The sequence below is a fragment of the Prionailurus viverrinus genome, chromosome C1, assembly GCF_022837055.1.
Source record: "Prionailurus viverrinus isolate Anna chromosome C1, UM_Priviv_1.0, whole genome shotgun sequence".
Classification (NCBI taxonomy): domain Eukaryota; kingdom Metazoa; phylum Chordata; class Mammalia; order Carnivora; family Felidae; genus Prionailurus; species Prionailurus viverrinus.
In genome coordinates, this window is record NC_062568.1 from 96,229,236 (window position 1) to 96,251,332 (window position 22,097).

Sequence of the window (22,097 nt, forward strand, 5' to 3'; positions counted from 1 at the left end):
AGATATAAAAAATATGCAGAGCCCAAATATCTTATTTCCAAACTTAAAGAAAAACTTTCATTTGAATATATGTTGAGCATACGTGTATTTTCTACCAGTTTGTAGTTTGATTTTTCACCTTTTTAAACTGTCGTTTTTAAAATAGTTTTAACATGGGGCGCCTGGGTGGCGCAGTCGGTTAAGCATCCGACTTCAGCCAGGTCACGATCTCGCGGTCCATGAGTTCGAGCCCCGCGTCAGGCTCTGGGCTGGTGGCTCAGAGCCTGGAGCCTGTTTCCGATTCTGTGCCTCCCTCTCTCTCTGCCCCTCCCCCGTTCATGCTCTGTCTCTCTCTGTCCCAAAAATAAATAAACGTTGAAAAAAAAAAAGTTAAAAAAAAAATAAAATAGTTTTAACAATCTTTTTTCCCCTTTATATATTCAATTGATTTTTATTCAAATATAATTAACATACAAAATTGTATTAGTCTCAGGTGTACAGCATAACGATGCAACAGTCCTGCACATTTTTCAGGGCTCATCAAGTAAGTGTACTCTTAGTCCCCCCACCCAACTCCCCTCTGGCAACCACCAATTTGTTCTCTGTATTTAAGACTTTGCAGGTTTTTATTGTTTGTTTTTTTCTTTGTTTACTCCTTTGTTTTGTTTCTTAAACTCCCACATATAAGTGGAATCATATGGTACGTGTCTTTCTCTGTCTTATTTTACTTAGCATAATACCTTCTAGGTTCTTCCATGTTGTTGCAAATGGCAAGATTTCATTCTTTTTCATGCCTGAGTAACATTCCATTATACACACACACACACACACACACACACACACACATATATATAATTTATGTATATATATATTATATATGTTACATGTGTATAGTATATATAATATATAATATATATGCTTTATATATATATAAAACACTCCATTGTGTGTATATATATATCATTGTGTATATATATATATGTTTTATAGATAGATAAAGAAGATATATATGTGTGTGTGTGTGTGTATATATATATATATATATATATATATATATATGCCTCATCTTCTTTATCCATTCATCTATTGATGGACATTTAGGTTGCTTTCATAATTTGGCTATTGTAAATAATGCTGCAATAAACATAGGGATATATGTATCTTTATGAATTAGAGTTCATTTTCTTTGAGTGGATACCAGTAGTAAAATTACTAGATCATATGGTAATCTTATTTTTAATTTTTTGAGGAATTTTCATTCTGTTTTCCACAGTTGCTGTACCAATTTGCTTTCCCACCAAAGTGCACAAGTGTTCCTTTTCCTCCATATCCCTCCCAGTGCTTATTATTTCTTGTATTTTTGATCTTAGTCATTCTGACAGTTGTGAGGTGATACCTCATTGTGGTTTTGATTTGCATTTCCCTAATGATTGGTGATGTTGAGCATCTTTTCACGTGTCCGTTAGTCATTTGTATGTCTTCTTTGGAAAAATGTCTATTCAGGTCCTTTGCCCACTTTTGTTTTAATGTTTTATTTATTTTGAGAGAGAGCACGAGTTGGGGAGGATCAGAGAGAGAGGGAGAGTGAGAGAACCCCAAGCAGGCTCCACACTGCTTGAACTCACAAACTGCTTGAACTGCTCAAACTCACCAACCTAAGATCATGTCCTGAGCCGAAATCAAGAGTCGGATGCTTAACTGACTGAGCCACCCAGGTGCATGCCCCTGCCCACTTTTAATTGGATTATGTGGCTTTTTTGGTTTTGTGTTGGATGAGTTCTTTTTATATTTTAGATATTAACCCCTTAGTGGATTTGTCATTTGCAAATATCTTCTCTCATTCAGTAGATTGTCTTGTTGCTTTGTGGATGGTTTCCTTCACTGTACAAAAACGTTTCTATTTTGGCATAATTTTATTTCAGAATTTTTGTGTGATTCTCCCTCCCCCCCCCCATGACACCTGTAGTAGCTGCAACAGCTTTTCTCCTCCACTTAGCAAAGCCTACTGTCATTGATTAACTCAGTCACTATCTTGTCTGTTAACTATGCATAGCTAATCTCACGACCACCCCATTTCTCTACAGTGCAGGAAAGGTAGTCTGAAAGCTCCATCACTATGAACTATCACCCAGGTCTTGCCTTGGCTGATCTGAGCTGGGCTTTACATTGGTCTGTGATTATCCAAAAAGGTAGGTAAGGTCCATTTCCATCTTCCCTGAATCTATAATCTCCCATTGAAGTATGTTGGGGTTCAGTAAAGATATGTACATGCATATTCTGGTGTGATTGGGGGAAATTACAAAAATGTTACTCTTCATTTTAACCAACCTTCCCAGGTATCATTCCTGATGTTTCTCCAGCAGTGAGCTTTGCAGCTGGAGCTCAGCACAAATGTGTCTTTAGCCACTATTCATTCTCACTGTTAGTTGTGCCACTCCTTACATGCACAATCTTGTCTTTGAAAGCACTGGTCTATTCTTTATAGCTCATTTTTGGGTGCAAGGGATAACCAGCAATTCACAAGTAGATCGCACTGCTTAATACTTTGCCTCAACACGCTTCCAAAGTGTTGCTTGTGCCATTATCCCATGGAAGTTTCCCGTGGAAAATTGCCCAGGCATCGGGAGCCATTCGTGTCTTCCCTACACACATGCACTGTAGATAGGCCTTTCTTCTGGTTGTAACGTCATCTCCTCCATCTCCTCCTCATTGATAGAGCCTCAAGTTTAAAACCTCATACCCTGCTGATGTGACATGTGGTATGTTGGTGCTGAATGCTGCCTGGGTCATGGTGTTAAAACAAGATTTCATGTTTCAGCATTTCCGCCTGAGTAAATGACAGTTTCAGGATGCATTAGGTGATCTTGGAACACTGACTTGGGGGGTTGTGCTATTAACACCGTCTTCTTTTCTGTCCTTGCCAGCAGTAAGATGCCCCTGCTGGCAACTGCATTGTTAAAACCCAAGCCTTTTTAGCCAAATTCTTTCCATAGATCAAGCCAACAGAAAGCCCTACCTCTGTTTAGTTTCTGCTCAGCTCAAACTTTTTGCTGCAGTCTGAGAGACAGGAAGCCACAGGCTTTCAAAATGCTCTAGATATATATACGGTTACCAATCTTTGACATGCAAAACTGTTAAAAATCTCAGCACTTACACCCTGGGGAAGTGCCGCTAGACTGGAAGGCATGAAGTCATTGAGAATTCACAACTCATTTCTCTGAAATGCCAAGAACAAGGCTGTTAAAGCTCAGAAAGCACAGAGGCAGGCCCTCCGAGGAGAAGGGGGTACAGGAAAGCTCAACATGCAAGCTCGGAGACATGAACCTGGTGGTGCCATTTCAGCCTCCACCCAGGCAGAAAGACATGCGCCACACGATCATGTTCTACCTCACTGCCCACAGTCCATCATCAGACTGGGTTGCCTGATAGATGCAGACTGACACTGGGTATTTACACGTAAATATTTATCTGTGTTTGTTTGCCTCATAATTCTTGAGGAGAAAAGGACACATCTTTATCGTAAAAGGTGCAAAAACAAAACAAAACAAACAAACAAACAAACACAAACATTAACAAATACAATGAAACAAACTGGAAAGCTTAACCCACATTTCTTCTAGTCAAGATGCCGAGCCCTGGAAGACTCCATTGATGGAATTTTTCCTTCATATTATTAACCCCCCCCCCCCATTGTTTTCTCATTCATTTCTGGAATATTGCAAGCACTTCCTAATTTCTCTTTCTCCAGCTCTTTGGGCCATCAGCTGCAAAAACCTGTGGATAGTCTATCCAAATACTGCTGTTACAATGCTGCTGTCCTATACACACACTTGAAATTGTTTCCTTGTTTTTAGGGATAATGTCCAGACTCCATTTTTAAAATTTCTACTTTCCCAACTGCCACTCACTTTTTAGTTGCATCATTTAAAAGTCTATATCTATTGTTTCCTCATTTCTTTACATACTTGATTCTATACCTCACCTTCCCCCGTCTACTCTTGGTTTCTCCCCTTTCAGAATTGTCTCACTTTCCATTTTTATCTCCATTAAATCACACAAACAATGAAGGGTAATTAAAACTGTAATGAGATATCAGCACATTACCGCTAGAAAGCTAAAATTAAATACACTGAACATATTGTGTATTGGCTAGAATGTAGCACCAGCTAAACTCTTCATACTCTGTTGGTGGATGTAAAATAGTCCAACCACTTTGGAAAGCAGTGAAGAAGTTTCTTAAGAAATTAAACATATGCTTTCTGTAAAACCCAGCCATTGCACCTCTAAGTATTTATCCAAGAAAAATGAAATGAAATGCCTATGCACACAGTTGTACATGAATGGTAATGCCAACTTTAATTGTAATAGCCCCAAATTGGAAACAACCCAAATATCCATCAACGGATAAATGAATGAACAAATGCTGGTATGTCCATGGCAGTCTAGAGATTACAAATGAATTACTGGTGCACACAAAAGCCTGGATGAATCTCAAAATAATCATATCACAAGAAAGAAGTTAATCCTATCAAAAAGTATATGCTCTATAATTCTATTTATATAAATTATTAGAAAATTAAAATGAACCTATATTGAGAGAAAGAAGATCAGTATTGCCTGGAGAATGGGAGATAGAAATTGATGATGAAGGATTGAAGGGAGAAATTCCAAAAGGACTCAAGGAAACTTTGGGGGTAAATGTATATGTTTATTATCTTTATTGTAGTTGTGGTTTTACAGGTATTTGTGTATGTCAAAACTCATTAAAATGTGTATTTGGATATATGTGGTTTATTGTAAATTTGAAAAATCAGTTAAAATTAGCACTAGGAACAATCATCTTCTTATCTATAACTCAGAAACTTAACTGGTCTACTGAACAGAAGACTAGTGAGAGAATAAGACACAGAGTTCAGACAGCCTTTCAAGTAAGTTAAACATTTTAGGCTCATGAACCTATGAAGGCTGAAGTTCCACACATAGGGAATCTCTCCTAACAATCTAGGAAACAAACTAGATGGAATGATATGTTGCTGGCATTAGGGACCAGTACAGAATGGTTTTAGTGTCTTTGGCTAACAGCCAGTGCTAGAGAAAAGATAAGTCCTGACAGTGAGGGCAGAGAATAGTTGCAGGAGTCCTAGCTCACCCAGCCAGACTTGGAGCCAGGTGGTGCTGGACTGAGCGCCAGTCTTTTAGGACCACGATAGTGCACTGGGCCACTTCACAAACTGTGTCTAGGCTGCTTTATCCAAGACTAGAGGGCCTTAAAGTTAGTTCATAATGGGGGCTTGTCCTTATCATCTTGGATAGGAGGCTTATTGGCAGGCTTTACTCTTAGAGAATGGACCACTTAGAACCCCTTCAGATCTTTGAGGGGCTTCTCCTGTCATCATTTACAAAATGTTATGTTATACAGCCTGAAAAATATGATATCAGACAGCAAGATTGGAAAGTCTTGAATCTATGTGGACATGTAGGCAAGCTTGAGGGCTTGTGGGAACTTCCCTTCCACATACCCCACAAATCTACCTTTACAAATCTTGCACACTTAAAATTCTACCTCCATTCTGAAGCTTTCCAGACCAATCTTCTCTGACATTTTCCATATATTACTGTATTTTGTTTTGAGCCTTTTAATCTCAACTATAAACCTTGAAAGTGATTTCTTCCTCCTTTGAACTCCCCAAACTTATATTATCTGTATTATTCTTATGTGCCTTCATTATATTTGTCTTACTGTGCTGTTTAGATGGGGAGAATGTCTTTTGTTGACAACCAGGCAAGTGGACTGTAAGTTTGAATGAGGTAGTGATTGTAGCCTTACAGGACATGTGTCCCCAAATGCATATTATAGAGTGGAGTCACATGTTATTCCTTGTTACTAGGATGAGATGATAAAAGAAGAGAAAAAATGGGATAACAGAGGAAATGCAAAAAGAGAAATTTGGTATCTGGTATTGATGACTATAAATTTTATTACATACAATTTCTAAATTTCTCTTTGTTCTCCCAAATCTCTTAATTAGATCTTGATATTGTCTGGGCTTTTTATTTCAACCATATAATCATAAGTCAATCAGTAAATGAAAATGTATTAATTGTGTGAAATCTATTATACATTTAATGTGTGTCAAACCACTATTTTGAATCACTTTGTAATCTCTTAACCAGAAAACATATCAAAGGTGCCTTTTTCTGTCTGACTGTTTTCTTGTATAATACCCCAGCTACACATGGGAAAGGAAAAAGCTGCATATCTATTTTTATAATTCTTTCCTTCCTTGCTTCTTTCTTTCCTATTGTCTGCTTGCCTGCCTTTCTTCTTACTCCCCTCCTCTCTTTCTGCATCCCTATTTCATTCCTCCATTTTTTTCTTTCATCCATGTTATGGGTTGACTTTTGTGCCTCCAAAAATATATCTTTAATTCCTAACCCCTGGCACCTCAGAAAGGGGCCTTATTTGGAAAAGGGGTCACTGCGCATGCAATTTAGTCAAGATGAAGTTAGACTGAAGTAGGATGAGCCTCTAATACAATATGGCTGGTGTCCTGATAGGAAGAAAAGACAGAGACACAGGGGGATGATGGCCATGGGAAGACCAAGGAAGAGATTGGAATGATGCTACCACAGCCAAGGGATGTCAGAGCCACCAAAAGGAAGGGGCATGGAAGGATCCTCCTCTAATGGCTTTGGGGAGAGCATGGCCCTCCTAACACCTTGATTTCAAACTTCTAGTTCCAGGACTGTGAGGGAATAAACATTTGTTGTTTTAAGCCAACCAGTTTGTGGTGCTTTGTTACTTAGGGTAGCTTACGGAGATGAATGTAATCCATTCTGAATGCCCACATTTTATCTTCCTTGCTTTCCCTTCTCTTTCTCCTCCACCAATCTTTTACCCCCCCCTCAATTTAATTCCATTGTTTTCCGTGCAACTCTTCTATCTTCTCAATTTATTTTTTTGACATAAAAGCTACAGTTATTTGGAAATAGTGTTGCTCTCTGGGAACCAGATGAGGAAACCAACCCACAGTGGCCTGGAATAAAGAAATGCAAACCATCCACCTTCTGGGAATAGAATAGTTCCTGTGACTCCATGTCTTGATGGCATAATAGTGTTGCACCATATGCATTTCACTTCTGAATATCACTCCCCGTGAAGGGGAGAGGAAGCAAAAGAGAAAATGAATGGCCCAGGAACCAGCTTTAGACCCTCTCTGCTGTACTCTAGGAGCCCTGAAGAATATTATCTAAGACAGTTACCCATAGACAAGACAGCCTCTGTAGAAGTCCAGGTCTATGACAGATAAGTTCCAGCACACTGTTGGAACAACAACAAAAAAATGAGTTTTGATATATTGAAGAGGTTAAAAAGAATAATTTCACTTTACCTGTACTACCCCCTTCCAAGGTAGCATAGCTAGTGCCAAGAGGATTTCTCAGCCTGTGCTTTCTCCTTCCAGGGAAAATAAGAGTATATGACTAAACTCCTGGATTTACCAGTGGTTCAGAACACTACAAAAGAGGTCCATTTATCTCTTGCACCATCCTGAGTTATGAGCTGCATAACTAGTGGGTGGGAAGAGGCTGGAAGACTGGCAGATAGAACTCTTGGAGGACACTAAAGAGATATGGATCATATTAACTGCTTCACAGCCTCCATCAAGAAGCTCACCCATGAGCATTTGGAGATGCCTTGCCCATAGATCCCCTCAACTGGTCCATAGGCTCCACTGCTCTACACACCTCACCATCCTCCACACTATGGCTGGTTTCCTATGCATTCTCCCAATGGCACCAAGAATGAACTTTGCAGACAGCTAATGAGCATGTATAGAAAACTGGTACAAAGCTGTGGGCCAGGTAAAAACCACAAACTTGAATTTTGGCTTCCCTTGTGGGAAAGGAAAAGGGAGGCTGTTTGCACACGGCCTGGTGCATAGCATGATTAAGAGAAGGCACACAAGCTAAATAATTCTGCCACAAGAGAAGAAAGAAGCATGGAGAAGGAATAGCTAAAGAAGGTCTGAGAAAGCCTCAGAATCTCTAGCAGGACTAATAGAAATCAGTAAAAACTAGAGGAGGTGATTGTTACTTCAAATGGAAAGACAGCAATACAAAACTCAAGGAACTTGGAGAATCAAGGAAACCTGGTAACACCAAAGGATCACAATCACCTTCTAGTAACCAGTCTCAAAGACATGGAGATCTGTGATTCACCCAATAAATAATCAAAACAGCCATTATAAGGAAGCCCAATGAGCTACAGGAAGACACACAAAGACAATTAAATGAAATCAGGAAAATAATAGATGGGCAAAATGAAAACTCTAACAAAGAGATAGAAATCATAAAAAAGAACTAAGTGGAAATTCTGGAGCTGAGGAATAGTATGGATGGAATGAAAAATATAATAGTATCAACAGCAGAATGGATCAAGCAGAAAATGTGTGTGAATTAGAAGGCAGGACATTTGAAATGATCCAGTCAGAGAAGAACAAAGAAAAAAACTCTAAAAGAGGGAAGAAAGCCCACATGATCTATGAGATACCATCAAAAGAAACAATCTGCACATTATTGGAATCCTAGATGGAGAGCAGAAGGAGAAGGGGGCAGAAAGCTTATTGAAAGAAATTATGGCTCAGAACTTCCCGAATCTGGGGAGACAATGGATGTCCAAGCATATGACATTCATATTCAATAAGCAAACACAACTTGAAATCTTCTCCAAGACCAAAAAAAAAAAAAAAAAAAAAACCAAACCAAAACAAAACAAAAAAAACCTATCAAAAGTCAAAGACTAAGAAGGAATTTTAAAAGTAACCAAAGGGGGAAAAAACTTGTAATTTACAAGAGAACTCCCATAAGGCCATCAGCAGATTCCTCAGCAGTGACCTTATATGCCAAGAGAGAGTAAGATGATACATCCAAAGTGCTGAAAGAAAAACTGCACCAAATACTCTATGAGGCAAAGTTGTCCTTGGGAACAATTACAATGGTCAGATTGTCTCTCTCCTTGGACTCTCCTTCTCCCACACAACATAGCCCCTCCTGAGGTCACTATAACTTATGTTGGATTTGTATTAGACATTTGGAATCCAGCTTTTCTCTTGGACTGTCTCTGGTTTCATTTCCTTGGCAAATACAAGGCACAGTTTGGGGTAGAAGTGGGAGGAAAGCGGTGAAATAGAGCAATTCTTGTGGTCTGCTTTGATCTGAGCCTGTTTCACCTGAATGAGGCTTAGACAAAGAAACCTTCCATGTTGTCCTGGCCAATTTACTAGAATTCTTCATTAGCATTTGAAACCATTGTCCTGCTAAAGAGCAAACAAAACCTTCACTATAATTTGCCTTGGGTGGCTTGTTTTCTTCATAAATCTATGATGGGGATTCTACACCAAAATGTGGTGATGGGAAAGGTGAGAGATTTTTGGACCCATGGCTAATAAATAATTTTACCTTAATCTCACACAGATTTGAGGAAGGTATTTAGCCAATAGAATTGTAAACAATCTAGCCTTATTGGAAAAGCCTTTCTTATTTTGGAGAGGGGATTGCCTGAAATTCTGGAGTACTCTGCTTAAAGTGGCAATGCCATCACTGTTTTGAAATATATGCATCTTTTTATTTTCATCTTTTTATTATTAAGATATTTTCCTTGAAATTATTACTTCATTCCCAGTCTCATTCTGCATAGCAGGGAGTGACAGAGCTGGCTGTATAGATCATATAGTGCTTTAATAGGTATTTTTTATTTTAAATGTAGGAAGTTTGTTTATGATTTGGCTTTTGACTCAGCTTGATGTCAGGCAGGTAAAGAGTGCAATGATCATGGCTTTGCAAGTATTGTAGTTCATGTCTATTCAAATGGCTTCAAATGTGCCCCTCTGGCATCTTTGGATGTAAAGGACTTTTGTCTGACTCCAACCAGGAAGTGTCACTATCCTTTTCTGGAAAAAGCACAATCTCCAGATAAGAGAGGAGTCAACAGGACGATCTAACCACCCTGGTGCACCCCACAATGTGATGTGAATCGGGGAGGATCTTGGGTAGTGTGAGAATGTTTGAAGTTAGTGTTAATGTGACTTGTGATTGCTTATTTTCAACAGCTCTGACATCTGATGAAAAGAAAAAACAGAAACATAAGCAACACTTCCAATAATTCAATAATTGTTATTCCTTCTCCACATTGAGGGGACTTTGCAATTTAGAAATTTTATTTTATAGTAAATAAAAGAATCAATATCATAAGACAGATGGTGTTTAACAGAGTGAATTATATTCATAGGGGAGATTTAATCCTTTATGTCATTTAATTAAAAAATTACTTTATGTAATGAGACCACTGCTCTACCAATATTTAGCCATTTCCTAAACAATTTTCAAGCAGAGAAATAGTCATAGGAATTTATTTTGGTTAACCTATTTAACTTCTATTTGCAACTTATGAAGGGAGGTTAAAGACATGTGTTTAAGTATATAGATTTCTAACTGACTTATCTAATCCAAGTCTTCTGTTTTTCTGGAATTTATGTAGTTAAAAAACAAATAGGAACTAATTGTGAGTGCACAGGTAACCTAAATGCTTCCTAATGATCAAGGAATACGTGGATGTTACACTTGTAATAACAGTGCCGATGCCCATGAAATTCCTTAAAAATCTTCTCAAATTCGCTTCTGTATCTAAAAGTCTGGGGTCCAATTAAATGTACTAGGTATGTGACAATAATTGCAAACGATAACAAAATTTTACCCCCTGAGTTGCTAAGTTAATGAGAGCAAAGAGTGATGGGTGGAAATGTTCAGAGAGAAAAGTGGGCTGAAATTTAACTGTCAGTGTGCCCAACAGGAAAGCCATGTCAAAGAAGGAAGGAAGTCAGATTCTTTCAGAGCTGACACAGTGAGGGAACTTCTAAGGCTGCTTCATTTGCAAAGTCAAAGCTGTTTAGTTTCTATTCAGGAATGACAGGATGAAAGGCAGCAACATTCTCTTGTTGCCCTTCACCTTCAAATCAGACACACTTACATTTCAAGTTAAAATGTGCAAATCAGCTTGTGTCCCTGGCCACACATAGTTTAGTATCCATACATTAAATGGAAGGCTGGTTAATTTCACATGCCACTATCTGTGGTTGTCTTTTCATTCTGGCAATTAATGCTGGAATCATTAGTGACACTTGCCTAGAACACCACCCCCCTTTTATCGCTTTGAAGATTTTTTTTCCTATCACTTACTAATGGGGACAAGGGAAAAACAGGATGTAAGACAATTTATCCTGCCAGAAATCAGGTTATAATGCATGGAGTCTCTTTCCAAAGAATATTTCTATAAATAGAAGTCATGAAGTTCTGTCATAAAATAACCAAAGGCTTTGGAAACCCAGTAAATAGGTTATATAGAGCTGTCCTCCAAAGTACCACTGTAGTCCTTGAAAATGTCAAATTCACTCTGTGTCAGCATTTCCTAGCATACCTACATGCAGAATAACTTCCAGAGAGTAAAGTATGGAAAATAAATATTTAGCATCCCTAGCTGCTTCTGAAATTGTCTACATGAGTCTGCCCAAATTACTGAATACCCTATAAGCATTCTTCTCATGTGTTTTTACAGCATGATTTAGAAGCCTTGTACAGCAATAATCACTGGCCTGGATTTGAAAGTGACGAGCTATAGAAGTTGTTTTGTACAATGTCTGTAATAGGTTAATTAAAGGACTATTCAACATAATTGAGGTCTCCTGGGCTCTAAATAGTTCTTCTATTCTGTAAATCACTTCTGTCCATTATTGAAGACTCAATGTGAAGAGTCTTGAGGAGTAATGCAATGGTTTTAACGTGAGGCAGATCTGGATTATGTAATCTTAGGCAGTCAATTTATTTTCTCCTCCTTTCAGTTCCTTTATCAGCAAAATGGATATATATATATATATATATATATATATATATATATATATATATAGTTCATTGTCACTGCAAGTATTAAGTAACATCTTCGGTATAGATTGTCATTCATATGGCATATGTTCATTACATGGTAATTTTCTTGTTTCTTGAATATACTTGTATCTGTGTAGGTATGTTCATGGTAAGCAATTGAAATAAAAGATGTATAACCTCACAAATAAACTAGCTGGCTTTCAGAAAGATACCACCCTGGAAAATTTGTAAGAGCCCATCTATAAACTTTGAAAGGCCAGAGGCATGAGCTTCCCAAGGAACCAGAGGTGGAGTATTTCAGTCTCAGAGCACAAATGTGAGCAAAGGATCTATGTGTAATTGCAATAGAATAGATCCTCTGTCCAGTGACACCTCCCCTCTGGGAACTTTGTGTGGGACTATGATATATACTTATGGGGATGTTTGGTTTTGGTTGTGTTAATGCACAGATCTCTGATCTGAATATTTTAACACTATTTTCTGGGAGTTGTTGAGAACATATCCATATGAACATGGAACCCGAGATGGGAATTCCCATAATAAGGATTCACGCTGACCCCCTGGACCAGGGCTCTCTTTCCTAAAGTGTGTATAAATGGATTGTGTGGCTTTCCTTTTTCTAGCCATGTTTCTGTTTTTTTCTTGTTGGATTAACCTATGTTGGATACAATACTCTTAGGACAGCTCTTGTATCTTTATAAAGACATTGTCTGTATCATCATGTCTTTTTTTTTCCCCCTTTAGGTTTGCTACTCTGATGGTGTTCTGATTATTCATTGTGATGTAATTTGATTTTCCCTGTCAATTAGTGAATGGAGTATCTTTTCATATATTTATAAGCCATTTAAATACCTTGCTTTGTAAAAGGGCCTTTTATATCACCATGGTTTGATGCACTTGATTGATGTCTATGGAAGTGACCCTATTCCAAAAGTATTTAAAGCAATGTCAAAATATACAGTGTTGGGACTCCTGGGTGGCTCAGTCGGTTAAGCATCCAATTTCGACTCAGGTCACGATCTAACAGTTGGTAGGTTCAAGCTCCGAGTCGGGCTCTGTGCTCACGGCCTGGAGCCTGCTTCAGATTCTATGTCTCCCTCTCTCTCTGCCTCTCCCCCACTTACTCTCTGTCTCTCAAATATAAATAAACTTTAAGAAATTAAAACATATATATATGCAGTGTCATGTAACAAACACAAAATAAAGCCAAGTGGGTGGAGAACTTAGAGTAAAGGCCAAATAAGCACAGATTATGACATGAAACTGGAGGTAAGTTTAACAAATTAAATATGAATGTTAAGATTCAGTGTACCATATAAAAACAGACCATAATTCAGATCTGGATTCCAGCAACCAGAGCAAAGTGGAACACCACATCAGCACATGATTCGGAATCTACAACATAAAAGACAGCCACCTACTGTTCAGAAAAACAGTGTCTTCTAGAACTGGGATTTGGAAACATTTCTCTGTTAGAGCAGAGAATGGAAATAGGCTGGGTTTCACATACAGCAATCCTAAAATTCATATGGAACCACAAAAGGCCCCGAATAGCCAAAGGAATTTTGAAGAAGAAGACCAAAGCAGGAGGCATCACAATCCCAGACTTTAGCCTCTACTACAAAGCTGTAATCATCAAGACAGGATGGTATTGGCACAAAAAAGACACACAGACCAATGGAATAGAATAGAAACCCCAGAACTAGACCCACAAACATATGGCCAACTCATCTTTGACAAAGCAGGAAAGAACATCCAATGGAAAAAAGACAGCCTCTTTAACAAATGGTGCTGGGAGAACTGGACAGCAACATGCAGAAGGTTGAAACTAGACCACTTTCTCACACCATTCACAAAAATAAACTCAAAATGGATAAAGGACCTAAATGTGAGACAGGAAACCATCAAAACCTTAGAGGAGAAAGCAGGAAAAGACCTCTCTGACCTCAGCCGTAGCAATCTCTTACTCGACACATCCCCAAAGGCAAGGGAATTAAAAGCAAAAGTGAATTACTGGGACCTTATGAGGATAAAAAGCTTCTGCACAGCAAAGGAAACAACCAACAAAACTAAAAGGCAACCAACGGAATGGGAAAAGATATTTGCAGATGACATATCGGACAAAGGGCTAGTATCTAAAATCTATAAAGAGCTCACCAAACTCCACACCCGAAAAACAAATAACCCAGCGAAGAAATGGGCAGAAAACATGAATACACACTTGTCTAAAGAAGACATCCGGATGGCCAACAGGCACATGAAAAGATGTTCAGCGTCGCTCCTTATCAGGGAAATACAAATCAAAACCACACTCAGGTATCATCTCACGCCAGTCAGAGTGGCCAAAATGAACAAATCAGGAGACTATAGATGCTGGCGAGGATGTGGAGAAATCGGAACCCTCTTGCACTGTTGGTGGGAATGCAAATTGGTGCAGCCGCTCTGGAAAGCAGTGTGGAGGTTCCTCAGAAAATTAAAAATAGACCTACCCTATGACCCAGCAATAGCACTGCTAGGAATTTATCCAAGGGATACAGGAGTACTGATGCATAGGGGCACTTGTACCCCAATGTTCATAGCAGCACTCTCAACAATAGCCAAATTATGGAAAGAGCCTAAATGTCCATCAACTGATGAATGGATAAAGAAATTGTGGTTTATATACACAATGGAATATTACGTGGCAATGAGAAAAAATGAAATATGGCCTTTTGTAGCAACGTGGATGGAACTGGAGAGTGTGATGCTAAGTGAAATAAGCCATACAGAGAAAGACAGATACCATATGGTTTCACTCTTATGTGGATCCTGAGAAACGTAACAGGAACCCATGGGGGAGGGGAAGGAAAAAAAAAAAAAAGAGGTTAGAGTGGAAGAGAGCCAAAGCATAAGAGACTGTTAAAAACTGAGAACAAACTGAGGGTTGATGGGGGATGGGAGGGAGGGGAGGGTGGGTGATGGGTATTGAGGAGGGCACCTTTTGGGATGAGCACTGGGTGTTGTATGGAAACCAATTTGTCAATAAATTTCATATATAAAAAAAAAGATTTATCAGGGTTGGTTTTAGTGAACACTATTTTACAAACTTTTGAATTAAATATTATTTACATATATATTAATTTAATTATTTGAATATTAATTAAATATTATTTACATATATATTAATTAAACTCTATACCACATATAGGGCTTGAACGTATGACCCTGAGATCAAGAGTTGCATGCTATAACAACTGAGCCAGCCAGGCCCCCCTAATTATCAATATTTTAACATCAAGATACTTATATACCAAATTCTGGGCTCCAGATTTCTGTTCACGAATCAAAACAGACACAGCGTGCCTTTGTGCCTGTAGGTAGCTGAGTGCCATTCCTTGGAGAGAACATGTGTCCTCCATTTTACCAGGGCTCCCATCAATGCCTGGTGTCAGATGCCATTCATCATCATTCTTCTGCTCATTCCATTTATTTTGTATTTAGTGATTTTCTGCCACTTTACCCAGCCCATTTACCTCATTTCTGCTCCCAGCTGGTCCCTGTAGGCATCTAAGTTTGTATTCCTCAAGGAGTAGATCAGATGTATATGCCATCAGTTAAGCCTTGAGAAATGTTATTTCTCAAAGAAACAATACGCTATGAGATCATCAACTTCTTATTTTGTTGCTAAGCCTGAAAGGAAAACACAGAAAATCCCAAGAGGCTGATGATCTGAAATTTATGTATGCTTGTCTTGGCATATGTTACCTAAGTAGTTTTTGAAAATGCTATGCCTTCCAAATTGTTTTCTGTGTGTGTTAATTGTGAAATTCAAATGCAAACATCAAAATGATTCACAGGCAAAGAAGAATGGCATTAATAATATAGAGAAATCCATCTGGGATTATTTTTTCAAAGATGATTGATAACCCACACAGTGCTCACAGGAATAACTGAAACTTGATCAGATTCCACAGAGTGTTCCAGAAACTATACTTTTAGATTAATAGGAATTATGTAGTTGTTTTGTTGTATTTTTAAAGTAACTGTTTCACTTAAATTGCATTTAAAAGTATGCAAAGTATATAGCTGAATGAATTTTTGCAAGTAAATACATTGATGTAACCTTCATCACTGAGACCAAACATAGATTACCAGATCCCCAAATCCTCCCTTGTCCCCACTGCTCATCATTAGCTCACTCTTCTCATTCCCACACCGAAGATTACCACTCTTGTGACTTTTATTTCCATAAGTTCATTTTGACTTTTAATTTTATATAAATAAAATCATATAGTATGTAACTTTATGTAAGACTTCATTAGTTCATATGGTGATTGGAGCATTAATTCATGTTTTATACTAACAATATGTACTTTCTTTTTTTAATGTTTATCTATTTATTTTGAGAATGAGACAGCAGAAGCAGGGGAGGAGCAGAGAGAGGGAGAGAGAGAGTATCCCAAGTAGGCTCCGTGCTGTCAGCACAGAGCCTGATGTGGGGTTCGATCTCGTGAAGCATGAGATCATGACCTGAGCCGAAATCAAGAGTTGACACTCAACAGACTGAGCCACTCAGGTGCCTCAGTAATATATACTTTCTTATTGCTATATACTATTCCATTGAATAGACTGAAATTTACTTATATATTCTATTACAGATGGACATGTGAGTTATTTCCAGTTTTCACTATTACCAATTGGCCTTCTATGGATATATTGTATGACTTTTGCTGTACATATTTATATATTCCTGTCATATGAGAGGAAATACTAGATAATAGAGTGTGTTTATACTCTTCTTTAGAGGATACAGACACATAATGTTCCAGAATGATTGAACCAATTTAAATTACCACCAGCAATGTAGGAAAGTCCCATGGAGTTACTCAATATCCTCACCATTACTTGCTATTACCCCTTGCTCCACCTTCCCACCTCCACAAATAAACCTGCTGAGATTTTCACTAGGATTACATTAAATCTAAGAATAAGTTCATCGAGAATTGACAGCTTTATAATATTGTGTCTGATCAGTAAATATCTTTACATTACTTCAAGTCTGTAATTTTTAAATTATTTTTGTTTTTTATTTTTATTTTTCAGTATAGATTTTATTCTTGGTGTTTCATATTTTTGATAGAACACTAAATACTATACTCTAATTTTTATCTTCTGCTTCATTCTGATATATACTTAAATATTTTCGTATTTTTATACATATGCATCCAACTACTTTGTAAGACTCTCGTATTAATTCTAGTCCCTTTTTTCAAAGGTTCTTTTGGATTTTATATGCTCCCAGTCAGGTTGGATATGAGAGAGAGAGAGAGAGAGAGAGAGAGAGAGAGAGAGAGATTTTCTTCCTCTCTAAAGCTTACTTGTTTTATTTTATTTTATTTTATTTTATTTGTCTACTACACTGGCTAATGCACAATGTTGAGTAGGAATAATGATAGTGGGTCTCTGTGTATAGTTCCTTTTTTTTTTTAAGTGTATTTATTTATTTTGAGAGAGAGACAGGCAGAGGGAGCAGGGGAGGGGCAGAGAAAGAGGGAGAGGGAGAATCCCAAGCAAGCTCTGCACTGTCAGCATGGAGCCTGACATGGGGCTTGAATCCACAAACCGTGAGATCATGACCTGAGCCAAAACCAAGAGTTGGACACTTAACCAACTGAACCACCCAGGTACTCCCTCCTTGTGTAGTTCTTGATCATGGGGGGCAGACTCAGTATTAACCATTAAAGAAAATATTTGCTGTAGGTTTGTTAGTATATAACCTTTATCAGACTAAGGAAGTTGTTTCCTATAAATGGCTTGTCAACATGATAAATGTCAAATTTTATCTCCTTTTTTAAAATCTGGAGATAGTGGTGGCTTTAATCTTCTATTTTCACTAATGCAAAATAGTGCATTTAAAAATTTTCATTATTAGCTCATCCTTCCATTATGATTTTATATTGCCTTTTCTCTGAGCAGAGGAGAAAATCTTTGTTATCTAGGGTTAGGCAAAGATTTCTTAAAACCATATTCCAAAAACACAACCCATGCAAGAATAAATTGGATTTCATCAAACTTAAAATATTTTGTTCTTTGAAAGGTACTATTAAGAAAATGAAAAGATGAGCTGCTGATTAGTATAAAATATTTGCAATTCATGTCTCTAATAAAAGAAGTATCTAGAATATATTAAAAGTGTAACATATTAAAGTATCTAGAATATATTAAAATCTCTCAAAATTTCTTGAAGTCTTTGCCTTGTTATAATTCCAGTATCTGGATCATCTATGGGTTCTATTTTAGTCAACTGGTCTTGACCACTGGCATATTTGGTAATTTTCATGGAATTCAAGCAGTTGTGTCTATAAACTTGCAATGATTCTATATGATGTTATCTTCCTTTGGAGAGGATTTGTTTTTGCTTGGTGGGCAGTTATGGTAGAAACAGTTAACCCAAAATTTAGACAGTTTTGAGAAAGTTTAAACCCTTTCTGAAAGTTTAAAACATTTTTAGTTTGCCCTCTTTCCTATGGTGTGGATTTGCAGTAGTTGCAAATCAAAGTCTGGAATATTGATCAGGTCTCCTCATTCTTGGTTAGCCCTGAACTCTCGCTATTTTTCACTCTAGTGACATGAGAGTACCAAAGTGCTACTTATATTTTTAGTTTCTAATCTGCCAGTTGGCCTCTAGCCCTATCATCATTCACAGGTTAAAAATCAGCAAATATCTCAAATGTAAAAGTGGTAAAGAATGTTGGACTTACCTCAATGTATTTCTTTTCTCTCTGGGATGTTGGTCCTTCAAATTCTGGATGTGTTGATTCCGAATCTTGTATCTTCAAGATATAAGGTTTTGCAAAATTCATTTGAAATAGCTTTTATAGTTGTTGAAAGTAAGGATATCGGTCTGATAGAAACTATTCTGTCATTAATGGATGTGGATGTCTGTCTTCTAGGTTGTTTAATAATACAAAGCCATTAAATATGAGAAAGAAAGTGGCATACAATTTTCTCCAAAGAGTTCTGAGCAATTTATAGAATCCATATCATCAATCTTTACCATATCCTTGTCAACACTAGTAACTCATTAACTATCCAAAGGTCACCCAACAAACCCGTCAGAAGTCCAGAAATAGAAACTGAACATCCAGCTCAATCCCCAGAGCCACATAGACTATTGATGCCTGATATAAAAATTACATCCTCATTCAGGAAGTACTAAGTAATTCCATCAGTGACCTATCTGTCATTTTCTCAGCACCATATCTTCTGTGGAAGAAGGAAAGGAAGAAATGAAAGTATTTTGGTCTTAGATTTTCAGTAAGAGGGGTGACTAGTGTTATTTAATTTTTTTCAATTTTATGAAGTATTTTTTTCTAGTCATGATAATAAAAGTAAAAGGGCAAAGATTCCTCTGGTTTCTGATTATCTTGTCCAGAAAGTTGGATAAAGTGAAAACCTGATTTTATAGTAGTTCTATCCTAGGCTAAAAGTGAGGAAGGAACAAATATGTAATTCTAACATGTCACAGAGATAACCTATGAATAGCCTATTCAGTTATTCATTCAATAAGTATTTATTTAATATATGCTATATGAATCACTTATTTTGGGGACAGGGATATAGCACTGCATGTAACATAGAGGTTGCTAAAGGCTTAAAACATAAATTCTTGTGGAGAAGAGGGATAGTAAATCAATATATAATATATATGTCAAGAAGTAAGAAATTCTATGAAAAAAAAAGAGAACAGGGTATAGAGAAGAGTTGGAATGCCATTTTAGATTAGGTGAAGAGGGAAGATTCTTCTGAAAAAGTGACTTTTAAACAATGGTCTTAATGAAGTCAGAGTTGTGAAAAAAACATGTATATTTCTGTAGAAGCACTTTCCAGGCAGAGGGAATACAAAGTGAAAAGCCTCTAAAGCAGGAAGTTTCTTAGAATGTTTGAGGAAGAACAAGCAAGATTGTGGCTGGAGTATACCAAGTGGAAATGAAACGTTAAGAAAGTAAAAGGCAAGATCAAGTGTGGAGTTTTAGGTCATGGTAAGGGCTTGAGTTTATTGTAAGTATAATGAGAAACCATTGGCTGGGGTGGCTCAGTAGGTTAAGCATACGGGTCTTGGTTTTCGGCTCAGGTCATGATCTCACGGTTGGTGGGTTTGAGCTCTGCACTGGGCTTTGTTCTGACAGTGTGGAGCCTACTTGGGATTCTCTCTCTCCCTTTCTCTCTGCACATCCCCTGCTCACTCTCTCTCTCTCTCTCTCTCTCTCTCTCAAAATAAATAAATAAACTTCAAAACAAAAAAAAAAAACCAAAAAAGAACTTATTGGCTGGCTAGTTAAGGTGAAAAGCATAAAATATAAAGGGATTAGAGCAGAAGCAAGGGAACCAATTAGAAGGCACTAATTAAAGTGGGTGATAATAATGGCTTCCACTAAGATGGTGGGAGAGAAAGAAGTGAGACATGGAGAGATTCCAAATAGATTTTGAGGATGGAGTTGGCCAATTTGCTGATGGATTTGATGTAAGAAAAAAGTGGGGGCGCCTGGGTGGCTCAGTCGGTTAAGCGCCGACTTCGGCTCAGGTCATGATCTCACGGTCCGTGGGTTCGAGCTCCGCGTCAGGCTCTGTGCTGACAGCTCAGAGCCTGGAGCCTGTTTCGGATTCTGTGTCTCCCTCTCTCTGACCCTCCCCCGTTCATGCTCTGTCTCTCTCTGTCTCAAAAATAAATAAATGTTAAAAAAAAAATTAAAAAAAAAAAAAAAGAAAGAAAAAAGTGAGAAGTCGAGGACAGTTCCAAGGTTTTTATACAAACAAATGGGTGAATAATGGTGCCATTTATGAGAGGAGGGACACTGGAAGAAGGGCAGAACTAGGGGAAGAAATCATGACCATCTTTATCCCAAATTCATCATTAGCTTGGAGCTCATTAATATAAAATATAAATGACAGAGGATAAAACTCCTACTGCCTATTGATTTACTTCCCATCCTGTGCTATTTCTTCTCTGAGAATCTAAGTAATCAGTGAGATCAAGTAGAGATCTAAAAGAAAATAGGAAATCAAAAGGAATCAAAAGGAAAGTGGAAAAGACAAGTCATTGGATGAGAAAGGCACTGATATTCTTAGCCAGAAGAAAATGTAAGCTTAATTAAAATCAAAGGCGCACTGTCCAGAGTGGTGTAATATATTGAGAAATAAAAATTTCAAGTTGTTCAACCAGTGCTCAGTTTTCTGTAGGCTCCAGATCTGTTTTATGTTTAATTTTATTTATTTATTTATTTATTTATTTATTTATTTATTTATTTATTTATTTTTATTTTATTTTATTTTTAGAGAGAGAGAGAGTGAGAGGGGTAGAGAAAGAGAATCTTGAGCAGGCTCCATGCTCAGCAAAGAACCCAACACTGGCCTCAATACCATGACCCTGGGATCATGACCTGAGCCAAAATCAAGAGTCTTATGTTCAAATGTCTGAGAGACCCAGGCACCCTAGATCTGTTTTTAAATAAATGCAAATAACAACTCATTCTCATTCTCATATATTTTTTCTTATCTTCCCCATCTCAAAGCTTATGGGGCCAGAGGCTGAGAGAAAGAACCAAGATGAGTATAAGGACACTATTTAATTTCCACTTATTAACCCTTTTGAGTCCTAACACCAAATATTGTAATAGTCCATGTGTAGTTGATTATAAAAATGTCTCTACTGTAATTTATTATTTCCACACTAGTGGATCATTATCATCTGCCATTATTATGGGAGCATACTCATGAGTCAGTCATGGGTAAGTCAGCAAGGATGCCAAGTCTGTTAACAGTATAACCAACTCTACAAGATTCAATTCAATTCTGTTCTATTCTGTTCTCTCACAGTCCTCTCCTTTTCTTTGGCAACTCCTTCAGGCAGTGTAACTCTGGAGACCTCCAAGGGGGAAAAATATTTAAAAAGTATCCAATTGACCACAGTTGTCATGTTGCGTCTTCATAAAAAGATGCAATTTCATCTTCCCAGTAGTTAATTGTGAGGATGTTCACTAAATATATTGAATCTCGTGTGCTGTTCCTAGACTGAAATATTAAAATTTTAATAGCTTCCCATGCATTCTCAAATATGAGCATGTTACACACTTCTATTTCCTTTGAAAGAGCTTGCAATCTCTGAGCAATAATCTGCCATCTAATTTACATTTTTATAATGT